Source organism: Macaca thibetana, chromosome 15 (genome assembly GCF_024542745.1).
Source record: "Macaca thibetana thibetana isolate TM-01 chromosome 15, ASM2454274v1, whole genome shotgun sequence".
NCBI lineage: Eukaryota > Metazoa > Chordata > Mammalia > Primates > Cercopithecidae > Macaca > Macaca thibetana.
The window spans coordinates 104,910,824-104,925,936 of NC_065592.1; the positions used below are offsets into that span (position 1 = coordinate 104,910,824).

The 15,113-nt window shown below is 53.5% G+C and overlaps 2 protein-coding genes across 5 annotated transcripts in view; both read left to right on the forward strand.

Moving 5' to 3' along the window:
- SUSD3 (sushi domain containing 3) overlaps positions 1 to 15,113 on the forward strand; it is a 401,112-nt gene that overhangs the window by 274,251 nt on the left and 111,748 nt on the right. The window lies entirely within an intron of this gene.
- The window catches only part of FGD3 (FYVE, RhoGEF and PH domain containing 3), an 88,857-nt gene that overhangs the window by 11,922 nt on the left and 61,822 nt on the right, over positions 1 to 15,113 (forward strand). The window contains exon 1 of one of the 4 annotated variants that reach the window (XM_050761551.1): positions 6,321 to 6,788. The exons of 2 other annotated variants lie outside the window; for them this stretch is intronic. The gene's annotated coding sequence lies outside the window, so the exon portion shown is untranslated. Of the gene's footprint in view, positions 1 to 6,320; positions 6,789 to 15,113 lie in introns of those variants that run through there. One more of the 4 variants, XM_050761545.1, reaches the window with a different exon arrangement.

The following is a 15,113-nucleotide window of genomic DNA, read 5'->3' on the forward strand; positions in this document are numbered from 1 at the left end:
TGTTCCATCACTGTTTGTTGAAAGGACTTATCTTTCCCTATTGATGTGTGCTGGCACCGTCATTGAAAATCAGTTGAACAAATGAATGAAAATCTATTAGTTCATTGATTTCCATTGATTTATCCTTATGTTGATACCACATTGTCTTGCTTTTGAAATTTATTTTATTATTTATTTATTTTTGAGACGGAGTCTCACTCTGTTGCCCAGGCTGGAGTGCAGTGGCGCGATCTTGGCTCACTGCAGCCTCCACCTCCCGGGTTCAAGAAATTCTCCTGGGCCGGGCATGGTGGCTCAAGCCTGTAATCCCAGCACTTTGGGAGGCCGAGATGGGTGGATCATGAGGTCAGGAGATCGAGACCATCCTGGCTAACACGGTGAAACCCCGTCTCTACTAAAAAATACAAAAAAAACTAGCCGGGTGAGGTGGCGGGCGCCTGTAGTCCCAGCTACTCGGGAGGCTGAGGCAGGAGAATGGCGTGAACCCGAGAGGCGGAGCTTGCAGTGAGCTGAGATCCGGCCACTGCACTCCAGCCTGGGAGACAGAGCGAGACTCCGTCTCAAAAAAAAAAAAAGAAATTCTCCTGCCTCAGCCTCTCGAGTAGCTGGGACTACAGGTGCCCACCGCCATGTCCGGCTAATTTTTTTGTATTTTTAGTAGAAACGGGGTTTCACCGTGTTGCCCAGGCTGGTCACGAACTGCTGAGCTCAGGCAATCCACCCACCTTGGCCTTCCAAAGTGCTGGGATTACAGGTGGGAGCCACTGTGCCTGGCCGAAATTTATTTTATTATAATAATTATTTTATTAATGAAAATAATTACTATAATAATATTATTTTAGTTAACAAAATATAATTACTATAGTAAGTCTTGAAATAGGGTAATTGGTTGAACTAGTTCTCTGTTGTTAGACCTTCAGCACATCTCTGACATTGGGCAAGGCTCGGTGGCTCATGCCTGTAAATCCCAGCACTTTGCAGGGCTGAGGTAGGTGGATAGCTTGAGCCCGAGAGTTCAAGGTCAGCCTGGGAAACATAGCCGGAGTCCGTCTCTGCAAATGATAAAAACTTAGCCAGGCATAGTGGCACACCTGTGGTCCCAGATACTCAGGAGGCGGAGATGGGAGGATCCCTTGAGCACAGGAGGTCGAGGCTACAGTGAGTCGTGATAGGTCCAGTGCATTTCAGCCTGGGCAACAGAGGGAAACTCTGTCTCAAAACAAAAACAAAAACAAAAACAAACAAACAAAAAAACAGCCCTAATAAGACTGTACAAAATGTCCTTGCTCATTTGTGTGGGTGTTTTGGAAGGTTGACGGCTAAAGCGAGTGTCCCTTATATCTGCATGTCCTATGTCCTTGTGTCCCCATGCCCCCAAGTCCCCATCACAAGTCCAAGACCACACGTCCCCACGTCCCCTGTACCCCATGTCCTCATTTCTCTAAGTCCATGTGGCTCCACATTCCTCATGTCTGCATTTTCTCATTCCTCACGTCCCCATAACCTCCACATCTCGATATTCTTCATGTCCCCATGTCCCTCACGTCCCCGAGTCCCTGTGTTCCCGTGTCTCCATATTCCCATGTCTCCATGTCCTCATGCCCCATATCTCCATATTCTTCATGTCTCCATGTCCCATATCCCCATTTTCCCATGTCATGTCCCCGTGTCCTCATGTCCTCATGTCCCTATGTCTTCAGGTTCCCATGTCCACTTGTCCTCACGTCCCCATGTCTCCATGACCTCCACTCCCCATGCTCTCGTGTCCCCAAATGCCCATATCCTCATGTCCTCTATGTCCTGTCATGTCGCCATGTCTGCATGTCTCCATATCCCTCGTGTCCCCAAGTCCCCCATCCCCACGTCCTCATTCCCCCATGAAGACTCCTCCTATCCCCACGTCCTCATGTCTCCCATAAACCAGCCCAGAGCAGGGTTTGCCTTATGCTGTGTGCTTGGTAAACATGAGCTGCCTTCCTCCTTAAACCTTCCATTTAAAGGCCGCAGAATCAACATGTGTAAGATGGCTTCCCTGAAAAAATGCACCCCAAGTGTCACTACTAGACGTCAGGTGGACACTTTCCCCCACAGCGAATAAACTGGTGGCAACCCTGGGAAGGAATGGGGTGTAACAGTCAGGGCCAGCTGGCTGCTGTAACAGTCCCAGGCTTAGTCATAGTCCAGTGCTTGCAATGGGAGAGTTGTGGGGGCTCTGTTCCATGCAGTCAGATGGGGAGCACTTGCCCACCAGGAGAGGGGCCCAGGGAGAGCACTCACCCACCAGGGGAGAGCCCCTAGGCCAGGTGAGAGAAATTAGGCCAGGGGATGCTAAACAGGGTAGAGCCCCTGGGCCTCCCTCCTGGTGAGTGGGTGTTCCCCCTTGACCTCTCTCCTAGTGGGTTATCCTCCCAGGCCTCTCTCCTGGTGGGTGGACCCTCTCCCCAGATCTCTCTCCTGGTGGGTGGACCCTCCACCCAGGCCTCTCTCCTGGTGAGTGGATGCTCCCCCTGGGCCTCCCTCCTGGTGAGTGAGTGCTCCTCCAGGACTCTCTCCTGGTGAGTGGGTGCTCCCCCTGGGGCTCCCTCCTGGTGAGTGGGTGCTCCTCCAGGACTCTCTCCTGGTGAGTGGGTGCTCCCCCGGGCCTCCCTCCTGGTGAGTGGGTGCTCCTCCAGGACTCTCTCCTGGTGAGTGGGTGCTCCCCCTGGGGCTCCCTCCTGGTGAGTGGGTGCTCCTCCAGGACTCTCTCCTGGTGAGTGGGTGCTCCCCCGGGCCTCCCTCCTGGTGAGTGGGTGCTCCTCCAGGACTCTCTCCTGGTGAGTGGATGCTCCCCCGGGGCTCTCTCCTGGTGAGTGGGTGCTCCTCCAGGATTCTCTCCTATTGGATGCTCCCCCTGGGACTCTCTCCTGGTGAGTGGGTGCTCCTCCAGGCCTCTCTCCTAGTGGGTGCTCCCCCTGGGACTCTTTTCTGGTGGGCAGGCACTCCCCCTGGTTGAGAGTTCCCTGCTCGTAGGCTCTCTCCATCCTGGCCTCTGTGGTCCCACACAGGTCCCTCTGGGTCCTGGACTTCAGAGCTCCTCTACCTGGCCATTGCCAGCTTTCCTGGAAGACAGGGCTGGGGGTCCCTGGGACAAAGCAGGAGTCCCGGGGAAACCCCCTTTCTCATCAGAGGCACCCACCCCTCATGAAGTGAGCCGCCTGGGGGAGGATGAGCAGTACCCCTGAGGGATAGGCTGAGGGACACTGGAGGCACAGGGCCTTCTCTGCAGAGCCTCTGACTCCATGAAGTTATTCAGGGGCTTTGAGATTGAATGGCACCCATGGATTATCACTGTGGCCCCCAGGAGCCCTCCATGGGTTGGGTAGTGTGGCCAGGAAAGCCTCTTCAAGGAGAGGGCATTGAGGCAGAGAGCTGAGGGGCCTGAGTGACCCAGGGGACAGTGGTCCAGGCTGAGGGAGTAGCAAATAGGAAGGCCCTGAGGCAGGTGCCTGCAGGAGCCCTCCAGGGTAGAGGACTCATTTGAGCCATTGGAACATGAGTGAAATAACTGGTGAAAGAAATTGGAATATGTGTTACTATTTCCTGGTGGCCACTTCTCCCCACCAGGCTGATCCCACCATCCCCCAACTTCAGGTCACCCCTTGCCCTTTTTCCTGATGAAAATACTACATCACTGTAAAACAACAGTAAACACTTAACTCTAGTTTTGATGGGTCAGGAATTGGGGTGTGGCTTGGCTATGGCTTGGGGATCTCTCATGAAGCTGCAGATGGTGGCTGGGGCTGCAGTGTCATCTGAAGGCCTGACTGAAACTGAGGATCATTTCCAAGGTGACTCATTCACTCATCGCAAGTTGTTGCTGGCTGCTGGCTGGGGACCTCAGTTCCTCTCCACATGGGCCTCTCTGCAGGGCTGCTTGAGCATCCTCACAACATGGCAGCCGGCTCCCCCAGAGTGAGTGATTCAGGAAGGAAGGGCAAAAGCTGCAGTGTTATGTATGGCCTGGCCTTGGAAGTCACCTTCATCATTTCTGTAATGTCCTATTGTATAGTAGTGTTCATAGGTCAGCTCTATTCACAGTGGGAGAGGCAGATGACCAGCAGTTGATGATGACTGGGCCATTGTGGGGCTGGCTGCCACAAACATGTTTCTTTTTGAATGATGTCACTCCCAGGTGGAGGCACCTCTTCCTCCCACTCACCCCCACCAGGGACGACAGGACACTTGGCCTCAGTTCTACTTTCAAGCCACAAACCCCTCCCCATCCTCTTTTTGTCCTTCACCTACCACAACTCCTCACTTTTCAGGTCATCACAGCCAGCCTGCTGCTGTGCTGCCAGAATTTATCTTGACCTTCTTAGGACGACAGTTGTGTATTCCTGGTGGACCTGGGTTTGTATCCCTGGCACTAATGGGACCCCACTGCTGGCCTTCTGGTACAGGGGACGTCTGTAAAGGAGAAGGCTGAACCAGGTGGTGGTGGCAGGCACTGCTGTCCTTCCTGGCCTGGGCTGGCAGCATCTGGATGGTCCAGGGCTGTCTCCTCAAGGGGCAGGAGTCAAGACTCCAGGGCCCGGGCATTGACGGCACAGCCACGGTGATTCAGATGTTGGTGGCTGGGATCCCTTGAGTACCTGCCATGGGCAAAGCCCTCATTTCTTACAAAAACTCCACCACGTGCATCCCACATTTTCTCCATTTCGTGGAGGAAGAATGGAGCTTCAAGAAGTTCATCAATGGCTGGGCGTGGTGGTTCATGCCTGTAATCCCAGCACTTTAGGAGGCCGAGGCAGACAGATCACCTGAGGTCAGGAATTGAGACCAGCCTGGCTAACAGTCTCTATTAAAAATACAAAAAATTAGTTGGGCATTGTGGTGGGTGCCTATAATCCCAGCTACTAGGAAGGATGAGGCAGGAGAATCTTTGAAACCGGAAGGTGGAGGTTGAAGTGAGCTGAGATTGCGCCACTGCACTCCAATAGAGTGAGGCTCTGTCTCAAAAAAATAAAATAAAATAAAATAAAATAAAATAAAATAAAATAAAATAAAACATAAAAAAGAAGAAGTTCAGCTATGTGACTGAGGCCACAGCACCCATGCATCTGAGCTCAGGTGACACTGTCCACCCCATCCTTGTCACAGCTGGGTGTAGCTCTGCATCCTTACATAGGCAGGGAACTAGGGGACAAACTCCACATCATCTTGGCCTTTAGCTTTTGGGAGGGGGGGCACACCACTGTGTCCCGAGCCTCAGTTTCCCTGTTGTCAGACGGGGATAACCATACAGCCCCTCATATGGGCATGAAGGGGCCTCATGAGCAACCACCCACAGGGCACCTGTGGCAGCGCCTGGCACAGGGAAACTGAGGCTCAGAGAAATTGCTTTTATTTGTTTATTATTTTTTTTATTTTATTTTTATTTTTAAAGTTTTGAGACGGAGTCTCGCTCTGTCACCCAGGCTGGAGTGCAGTGGCCGGATCTCAGCTCACTGCAAGCTCCGCCTCCCGGGTTTACGCCATTCTCCTGCCTCAGCCTCCCGAGTAGCTGGGACCAGAGGCACCCGCCACCTCGCCCGGCTAGTTTTTTGTATTTTTTAGTAGAGACGGGGTTTCACCGTGTTAGCCAGGATGGTCTCAATCTCCTGACCTCGTGATCCGCCCGTCTCGGCCTCCCAAAGTGCTGGGATTACAGGCTGGAGCCACCGCGCCCGGCCGCTTTTATTTATTTATTTATTATTTTATTTTTATTTTTATTGAGATGGAGTCTCTTTCTGTCCCCCAGGCTGGAGTGCAGTGGCACAATCTCAGTTCACTGCAACCTCCACCTCTGGGGTTTGAGCGGTCCTCCTGCCTCAGCCTCCCTAGTAGCTGGGATTACAAGCATGCGCCACAACGCCCAGCTGATTTTTGTATTTTTAGTAGAGATGGGGTTTCACCAAGTTGGCCGGACTGGTCTCAAACCCCTGACCTCAAGTGATCCTCCCTCCTCGGCCTCCCAAAGTGCTGGGATTTCAGGCATGAGCCACATGCCCAGCTGAGAAATTGCTTTAAAAAAAAAAATGAATTTAAGGCTGGATTAACAAGCTTTATTAAAATTGAGTCAGACTTTGCACTCTAAGTCTTTCAGGACCTGGTGTTATTATTTATTGATTCTTTCCCTAAAACAATGAGGGTGTCCTCCTGGTGGGGCTGCTTAGCAGGGCAGGTGCTGGGCCTGCTGGAGCTGCACTCGCGGGTCAGGTCTCCCAGGAAACATCTTGAAATATCTGTTTGCTGGAGGTCTCTTCACTTTCTAACTTGTGACCATTTCATTGTTCCCAACCAAGAGGGTCTGAGGAAGCCTCTGATGGTGTTTCTGGGCTCACTCTGGGCTTGTCTGGTCTAGGGCCGGCCCCCTCACTCCCTGCTGGGCCCCTCCTCCCTGAAGATCTACACAGCAGATCTACTCACAATAGTCCACCCAGCAGAAGCAGGAGGGTGGTGGTTGTGGGTCCTCTGTGCGCAGCCCTGTTAACCTTTAAACCAGCACGGCTGCCGCGGCTGTGAGCCGAGCGCCTGGTCAGTGGAGAGCTGTGGATTGCATGCTTGTTTGCTGTTGCCCCGCCACCCTGCAAGTTGCACCTTCTAGAACCAGCAAGCCAAGCTCCTCTCACCCCAGCAGAATGATGCGGAAATGCAAATACACCATCATGTTGTGACCCATATTGCGAAAATTAGAAAGAAGGAAGTTGTGTTTCGCTATTGCACGAAGTTCAGCCCGGAGGAGAAACTCGCTCGCCTTCGGAAGACAGGTGAGTGGGGCTGGCCCTGAGGTCTTGGCGGAGCCCTGAGATCTGACTGGTTTTGTGGAACTTTGGGGTGGTGGGAGCATTCAGGGCAGGAGCCATTTGAGGGAGACGGATGTTTTCAAGGCAGGAAGTGGCTGTGGTGGCACGGAATGGTGTCTTGTTTTTGTTCTGTCGTCTTTCTCTGGGTTCCTGGAGCGTGATGTGTAAAAATTCAGAGTTATTATGGGCCTCAAATGGCAAGTGTGAAAAGCCTTTGTAAACTGCCTGGGACAGTGCTGGGACAGTGTTGCCTATCATCTGGGGGTGGCTCAGGCTCTCACAAGATGAACGGTGCCTGCCTGTGTCCCCATCAAAGTCTGGCAGGGGCCCAAGCCCAAGGCTGACCAGATACAGGGAGCCTTTTTCCATCAGCTGGCGGTGCACCAGCCAGGGCATCGAGACCACGGCCAGACCTTCTCATGTCACCCAGGCCTTGGGGGCTGGGGGCCGGGGGCAGTGTGAGCCTTCCTCTGCCTGAGCAGAGGAGGGTGGTCCCAGACCTGTCCTGGGGCTAGGCTTTCCCACACAGTGTGGCTCCAGAAGCTTCCCCTGCACTCTGCAGTTTAGATATTAGCAGATGTGGGCCTGTGTAGTATGGGGCTATGAGGAAGGAGTGCCGCGCCCACCGAAGCCTCCTCGCACCCCGTGCAGTGCCTGGCAGTGTGGGACAGTGGCGGGGCCACCTCAAGAGGTGCGTGGACTGATGGCAGGGTCCCAGCGACAGTGGCGGCACAACCCGACGCCACGGTGATTGTGCCCACTGTGCAGAGGGGGCCCAAGGGGCAGGGGCATGTTCGGGTTGCACAGCATGGCCACACTCATCTGTAAAGTGGGGACTGAGTTGTGCCAGGCTCACTGTAGTTCGGGACTGGACACGCTCAGCAGGTACCGCTGCCATTCAGATCAGTGCTTGCCAATGCCCAGGGCGGATGCTGGTCAGCCATTCTTGCAGGGAGAAAACCGAGGCACAGAGCTGACTTGCCCTGGCCCCCCCAGCCTGCAAAATGTCTGACTGAGCCCCAGTACAAATCTTCACAACTTGCTCCGTGGCCCCAGAGCCGGGTGGGGCTAGCCAGCTGCGTGTGAAACGGAGGAAGTGGTTTGTCCCCAGCTGGGCTATTACAGGAGGCCGGAGGAGGCCCCGGCTCCACTCCTCAGGGGGCTGAGGTCCGCGTCTACACAGAAACCAGCACTACCCCATGTGCAAGACCCCTCGGAGCTACACCAGGCTGAGTGCGCCGCACACAGAGGCCTGCAGCCGTGTTGTGCAGAGGTTAGAGCTGAAGTGACCTTTTCCTGAGAAGCCTCACTGCTGTACAAGGACGGGCCTGACCTTCCTGGCTGCACAGGTCTGCACCCCTTGAGGACTCCCAGGTTAGTCCTTGGACTGAAAGAGTGACCCAAGAGTCACTGCTGCATGTGCTGGGAGCTCCCAATGCATCCTCCCCACCTGCCCCGATGGGTCTGTCCGGAGCCCTGTTTACAGATAGGGAAACTGAGGCCTCTCAGTAAGGGCAGTGCTGGGCAGGTGTGAAACCTAGACAAGGATGAGACTGGGCTTGTGGAACAAGGAGGCTCGGAGGCAAGCATGTGCTGAAAACAATGAACGAGGACAAGAGGAAGAGCAGCGCCGGGCACTGTGGTGCCTGCCTGGCCCTGGGCAGGACGACCATCAGCTGTGGGGACTGAGCCAGTCAGGAAGGAAGCAGGACATGAGGACCTTCATTCGTCCCTTACATTTCTCCCTGTGTGCTGCCTTCTCTTTTCTGCAGATATTGTGGGTCCTGGTAGGTGACAAGGGGCCCATTGTCTGAGGAGGGAGACAGGGACATGAGACTTTCATGGTTGGATCTGGCTGGCTGCAAGGACAGTGCAGGGCAGGCCCTGTGTGAAATGGGGGCCGTCACGTCTGGGCCTGGGGACAAGCTGCCTGATGCCTGGTGACACGAACTTGCACCTGTGGTGCCTCTGTCCCCACACGTAAGATGAACACGTGAGCTTCCCCACTCCCTCCTTCTGAGCTTGCCGCCTGCCGGTGAGTGTCCCTGGTCTCAGGAAAGTAGCCCACAGGCAAATGGTTGCTGCATTTCCCCAAAAGCAAGTATTGAACTCCTAACAATAATCCCAGCCCTCCAGGATGGGGCGCCCCACTCTGTGCCACAAGGTGTGCTGTCCCCCAGCCCCACCTCCCAGGTGGGGGCACCGCAGACTCAGGCCTGGAGGCTGCACCCGTGGGTCCTGCCCGGGGCCCACCCCACCTGGGGGTCTGTGTGAGGCCTCTGCCCAGGGTGCCAGTCTTCTGAGGAGCAACGGTGGCTGTGCATGTGGACCAAGGAAGGAAGGCAAGAGTACGTGAACAGGGGCTGAGCTCCACAGCCTCAGAAAGGGACACTAACGATCCCACCTCCCCCTGGACGCCCCCAGCTGGGCAGGGAGGTTGAAAAGGAGGCTGGCCTGGTGCAGGGCCTTGCCCTTCGCACCTTGTCATTTTGGTGTGAATTCAAAAAACTTTTCATGAAAATCTTCTGAAATCCATACCTTTAAAAAAAGTTTTCTTTTTTAAAATGGCAGTAAAATACGCGTAACCTAAAGCATAGCACTTTCATCTTCTTTTTTTTTTTGAGATGGAGTCTCACTGTCTCCCAGGCTGGAGTGCAGTGGCGCGATCTCGGCTCAGTGCAGCCTCCACCTCCCGGGTTCAAGCGATTCTCCTGCCTCAGCTTCCCAAGTAGCTGGGATTACAGGTGGCTGCCACCAAGCTAATTTTTTGTATTTTTAGTAGAGACGGGGTTTTACCATATTGGTCAGGCTGGTCTCGAACTTCTGACCTCAGGTGATCCACCGGCCTTGGCCTCTCAAAGTTTTGGGATTACAGGCGTCAGCCACCACACCTGGCCTCCTTCATTGTTTTTAAGTGATCAGTACAGTGCCCTCAGCACATTCATGTTGCTGTGCAACCATCACTGCCGTCCATCTCCAGAGTGTCTTCACCTTCCCAGTCTGAAACTCTGTCCCTGTTAAACCCTCTCCATTCCCTCCCCTGGCCCTGGCATCCGCCATTCTGGTTTCTGTCTCTGAATTTGACTCCTCAAGGACCTCACGTAGGTGGAATCACACAGGATTTGTCCCTTTGTGACTGGCTTATTTCACTTAGCATAATGTCCTCAGGGTTCACCCCTGTTGTGTCATGGGTCAGAATTTCCTCCTGATTTATTAATTTATTTATGAGACGGAGTCTCTGTCGCCAGGCTGGAGTGCAGTGGCGCGATCTTGGCTCACTGCTACCTCTGCCTCCCGTGTTCAAGCTATTTTCCTGCCTCAGCCTCCCAAGTAGCTGGGACTATAGGCGCCCGCCATCATGCCCGGCTAATTTTTGTATTTTTAGTAGAGACAGGGTTTCACCATGTTGACCAGGCTGGTCTCGATCTCTTGACCTTGTGATCTGCCCGCCTCGGCCTCCCAAGGTGCTGGGATTACAGGCGGGAGCCACTGCGCTCCGCTCGGCCTCCTTCTGTTTAAGGCCGAACATGATTCTGTTCTGTGGAGAGGCCACCTTTTCTTTATCCAGATATCTATGAATGGACACTTGAGCGGCTTTCACCCTTTGTCTATTGTAGGGAATGCTGCTGTGTATGTGGGTGTACAAGTACCTGTTTAAGACCCTGCTTTCAAAACTTTTGGGAGAAACATTCTTGACTTGATGGACTCACATTGGAAACTGGTGTTGGAGTAAATGTGGCTGCCCTAAGAAAAGCTGCCACACCCTTGGGAGAGGTAGACACCCCCTGCCCACCAGCCCCCAGTCCCAGGCTGTCCAGCCTGTCCTCCCACTCCACAGTCACAGCGTCGTGCCAGGGCTATGGTTCATGAAGAGTCACACAGTCTTAAACGGTAGAGGTAACGTGTAAAGGTGGTAGTGTGAGCCGTATTTGTGAGTGTCTGCTCATGGCATGCCTGCAAACGGGCAGGTGCTGCATTGATCCGCCTCCTCTTCTCCCTGCTCAGCTTGCCCTCGCCTCCCGCCCTCTCCGAGGTCCCTCTGACCCCCACCCCAATTCAGGAGCATGTGGCACCTCACTGAGTTCTCAGCAGAGATAATGGAGACGCCCCCTCTATCCACGCCCACAGCAGACAGGGCATTTCCCAGGCTGAGACCCCAAGGTAATTACTCTGTGCTTCCAGGCACCTCTGGGTCACAAAGTGGCTTTAATTTATTTGTTTATTTATTTTGACACGGAGTCTTGCTCTGTGGCCCAGGCTGAAGTGCAGTGGTGCGATCTCCTCACTGCAACCTCCGCCTCATGGGTACAAGCAATTCTCGTGTCTCAGCCTCCAGAGTAGCTTACAGGTGCAAGCCATCACGCCCAGCTAATTTTTGTATTTTTAGTAGAGATGAGGTTTCACCATATTGGTCAATCTGGTCTCGAACTCCTACCTCAGGTGGAGGTCTCCCAAAGTGCCTCGGCCTCCCAAAGTGCTGGGATTGCGGGTGTGAGCCACTGCACCCAGCCTGGTGGCTTTAATTGATTGCCATCAGCCATTACACCTGGGCATGGCCAGGGTGCCCTGGGCCTTGCTCACTGTGGGTGGCCTCAGTGGGTTTGGGACCTCAAGGCACTGAAGTTAAGCCAGGGAGAAGCCATATGGGGACCAGCAGACATGGGCAGTACACATGGTTTATTGTATCACCTGGAGGCACTTACAGTATTGCCTGGATTCTCTATTGCAAGGTAACGCTCAAGGGAGATCTTGTCATCATCCCTCATGATTCTGGGCCACCTGGGTGCAGCAGGCAGCTCTCGCCCACAGGGCTGGGACCCATTGCAAAGGCTTCCCCCAAAGGCTTCAGGCCTGGCTGCCACTTGCTGTTGGCAGGGATGCCTCCGCATGCCTCTCTACGTGGCCCGGGCTCCCTCACAGCGAGGCGCTGGTTTCCAAGGACAAGAGCCTGGAGCTGTCTTCCCTCCTGACCTGGTCTCCCGTATGCTGCCCTCTCTAGTTACAGCGAGTCTCTTAGGGCCTCTGTATTTAGGGGAGGGATGTCAGAGTCCGCTTTTATATTGAAGGGGCGTCAAAGAATATATGGCAGTTTAAAAACCACCACTAACACGTTTGTTGCTCCCCCCACATAACATGCCGTTGTTATGGAGCCTTCTGTGTGCCGGGGGCCACTGGGCCACTCCAGCGACAGGACAGGGGAGGTCCCTGCCTGCTAGGTGCCAGGCAGCCCAGTGGACAGGTGCCGTGGTGGGTTTCTTTCAGAGGGGAGGGGACTCCCTCACGGCCCCCAGGAAGGGACATCTGGTGGCAGGTAGAGCTGGGTGGTAGGCAGACTGGTGGCCCATCTGTGGGACCAGCCCTGCCCATCTGGGGGGGCCGCCGCACTGTGGAGGGACATGGGGCGGGGCCAGAGCACTTCACCCCCTGCTCACTGGCTGCTGTGATGGAGACACATGAACAGTTCTAGGATGCCCTGGATTCTGGGGCATTCTTAATTTTTTCAGGTTTGTGGATTTCCTCGTGCTAGGTGGTGGCAGCCCCGAGTGTCTGGGACCTGTTTCCTGGCTGAGTCCACAGTGGGCATGGCTCACCTGGGTCAGCAGCTCCAGCCTTGCTCACCTCAGGCGGCTCAGGGCTTCCTAAAAGGAGAGCTGAGGTGGTGGGGTACAGAGAACTGACCTCGGCTCCCTCAATGCCCCTGTGGAAACGTAGGCATAGCCCTGGGTGGATCAGAGTGACCCAAACACACAGGCTTCCAGCACCTGTGTGCCAGGGCCAGCCTGTCTGAGCCTCGGCTTCCTCATATGAAGGACTGAAATGTCCCCTGCAAATGTGAGAAAGGGCTCAGCACTGACCCTGTGCATGGGTGTGCATGGGTGTACTTGTATTATATGTGTGTATGCATTGTCAACCTAAAATAATCAAGAGAATCACAATATAGTCTAAAGAGAGTTTATTCAAGCACAAGGTTGAGGACTGCAGCCAGGGAGACACTTCCAAGTTGCTTCAGGGAATGTCTGGAGAACAAAAGAGAGGCTCAAGTGTTTAAAGAAAGGATGAATCAGGAGAGGGGGTGGTGACCGTTGTTCATCAGGAACTCTCATTGGTTCACAGAAATAACACTGGTTAGTGGTTGGCCAGTCACTGTTGAACTACAGGGAATGTGGCATTTTAGGGTTACTTGGCATCTGTTAGTCTAGAGCCTGCATAGCAAGTGGTTTCAGGAGGGACCCATTTTGCTCGATGGGGAGTGACACGTGACTGTGTTGCATTCCGGCGCCTCTCGACGCCTGATTATATAAAGGGGCTGGCATTCCTCAGATAAAGGTCTTTTTATTTTTCAGCATACATGTGCACACATGTGTATGTATGTACACATGTGCGCTTGTATATGCATGTGTGCACCTTGCTTTGAAGGCCAGGCAGTGGCCACACCAGCCCAGGAGGGTTGCTGCTGGTAAAGCCTTTGGCCGCAGAGGGGCTCTGCCCAGCTACACTTCCCAAAGTGGCTCCTCCCTCTCCTGCCCCTCTATCCAGCTTTGTTTGTCTGTTCTCATTACCTCTTTTATTTTAAAACAACACATACTCTGTAAAAAGTCCCTGCAACTGGGCCGGGTACAGTGGTTCATGCCTGTAATCCCAGCACTTTGGGAGGCCGAGGCGGGTGGATCACGAGGTCAGGAGATCGAGACTATCCTGGCTAACACAGTGAAACCCTGTCTCTACTAAAAATACAAAAAAAAAAAAAAAAAAATTAGCCAGGCATGGTGGCAGGTGCCTGTAGTCCCAGCTACTCGGGAGGTTGAGGCAGGAGAATGGCATGAACCCGGGAGGCGGAGCTTGCAGTGAGCCGAGATCGCACCACTGCACTCCAGCCTGAGCGACAGAACAAGACTCTGTCTCAAAAAAAAAAAAAAAAGTCCCTGCAACAGAATAGAAGGAAGTGAAGTGACAATTAGGGGCTCCTCAACCCAGGTTGCCCCCACCAAGGGCACCCTAAAAGCCTCACTTTTAATTTGATTTCCTTTGTAAAGACCCTGTCTCCAAACATGTCTTCATTTTGAGTTACTGGGGGCTAGGACTTCAGTGTGTGAATTGGGGGGACCGACAGGATCCATAACACAGGTGTTGGCAATGCAGAGTTGCAAACGCAAAGCTGGAGGTGAGTGTCCTTCATTTGTTTTGGTTCTTCTGCTCTTGGACAAAAGCCCTTCCAAGACGGGAGTGATTTAAGGGCCTCCGATAAGCACAGTGCACCTCTCTCCTCTGGACAGGATGTCCGGGGGCCGGGCTGCTTGAGCCTCCCAGGCTGCAACCACACACCTCCTCACCTCTCCTCAAGATCCATCCTCCCTTCTGTGGTAAGGAAAATGATGCTCAGGAATGTCTGAAGTTCACCAAGTTTGTACAGTTCAAAGGCGATAAGGGTGGGATTTTTCTTTTCCTTTTTTTTCTTTTTTTTGAGACAGAGTCTGGCTCTGTCCCCCAGGCTGGAGTGCAGTGGCGAGATCTCTGTTCATTGCAACCTCCACCTCCCGGGTTCAAGTGATTCTCCTGCCTCAGCCTTTTCTAGTAGCTGGGATTACAGGAGCCCCCGACCATACCTGGCTAGGGTGACATTTTCTTGATCAGCCCTGTGAGGTATACTTGGCATACCATTGATGCATATGTTTAAAGTGTACAGTTGGATAAACTTTGACATGGGGTATGCTTGTGAAATTATCACCACACTCAAGGTAATGAGTATGTGTGCAACATCCCTCAAAGCTCTTGTGCTCTTTTGTAAGCACCCTCCACCCCACCAGCCCCCTCACCCCCCAGTCACCTCCAGTCCCCTCCCCATTCACCCCCCTCCCCCACGCCAATCCCATAGCCCCTCCCCTTCCTTCCAGGCACCCAATGATCTGCTTCCTAGCACCATAGGCTACTTTGCACTTCCTAGAATTCCGTAGTAATGAGAAAACACTGTAGGTCTTCTTTGGCTCCTTTTGTTCAGCATAATTATTTCTAGATTCATCTGCGTTCTACTCTCTTTTTAAAACTGGTCTGAAAGATCTGGCTGGACGTGGTGGCTCATGCCTGTAATCCCAGCACTTTGGGAGGCTGAGGTGGGAGGATCACTAGAGGTCAGGAGTTCGACACCAGCCTGGCCAACATGGTGAAAACCTATCTCTACTAAAAAAAAATACAAAAATTAGCCAAGCGTGGTGGTGGGCGCCTGTAATCCCAGCTACTCAGGAGGCTGAGGTGGGAGAATCACTTGAACCCAGCCCAGGAGGCGGAGGTTGC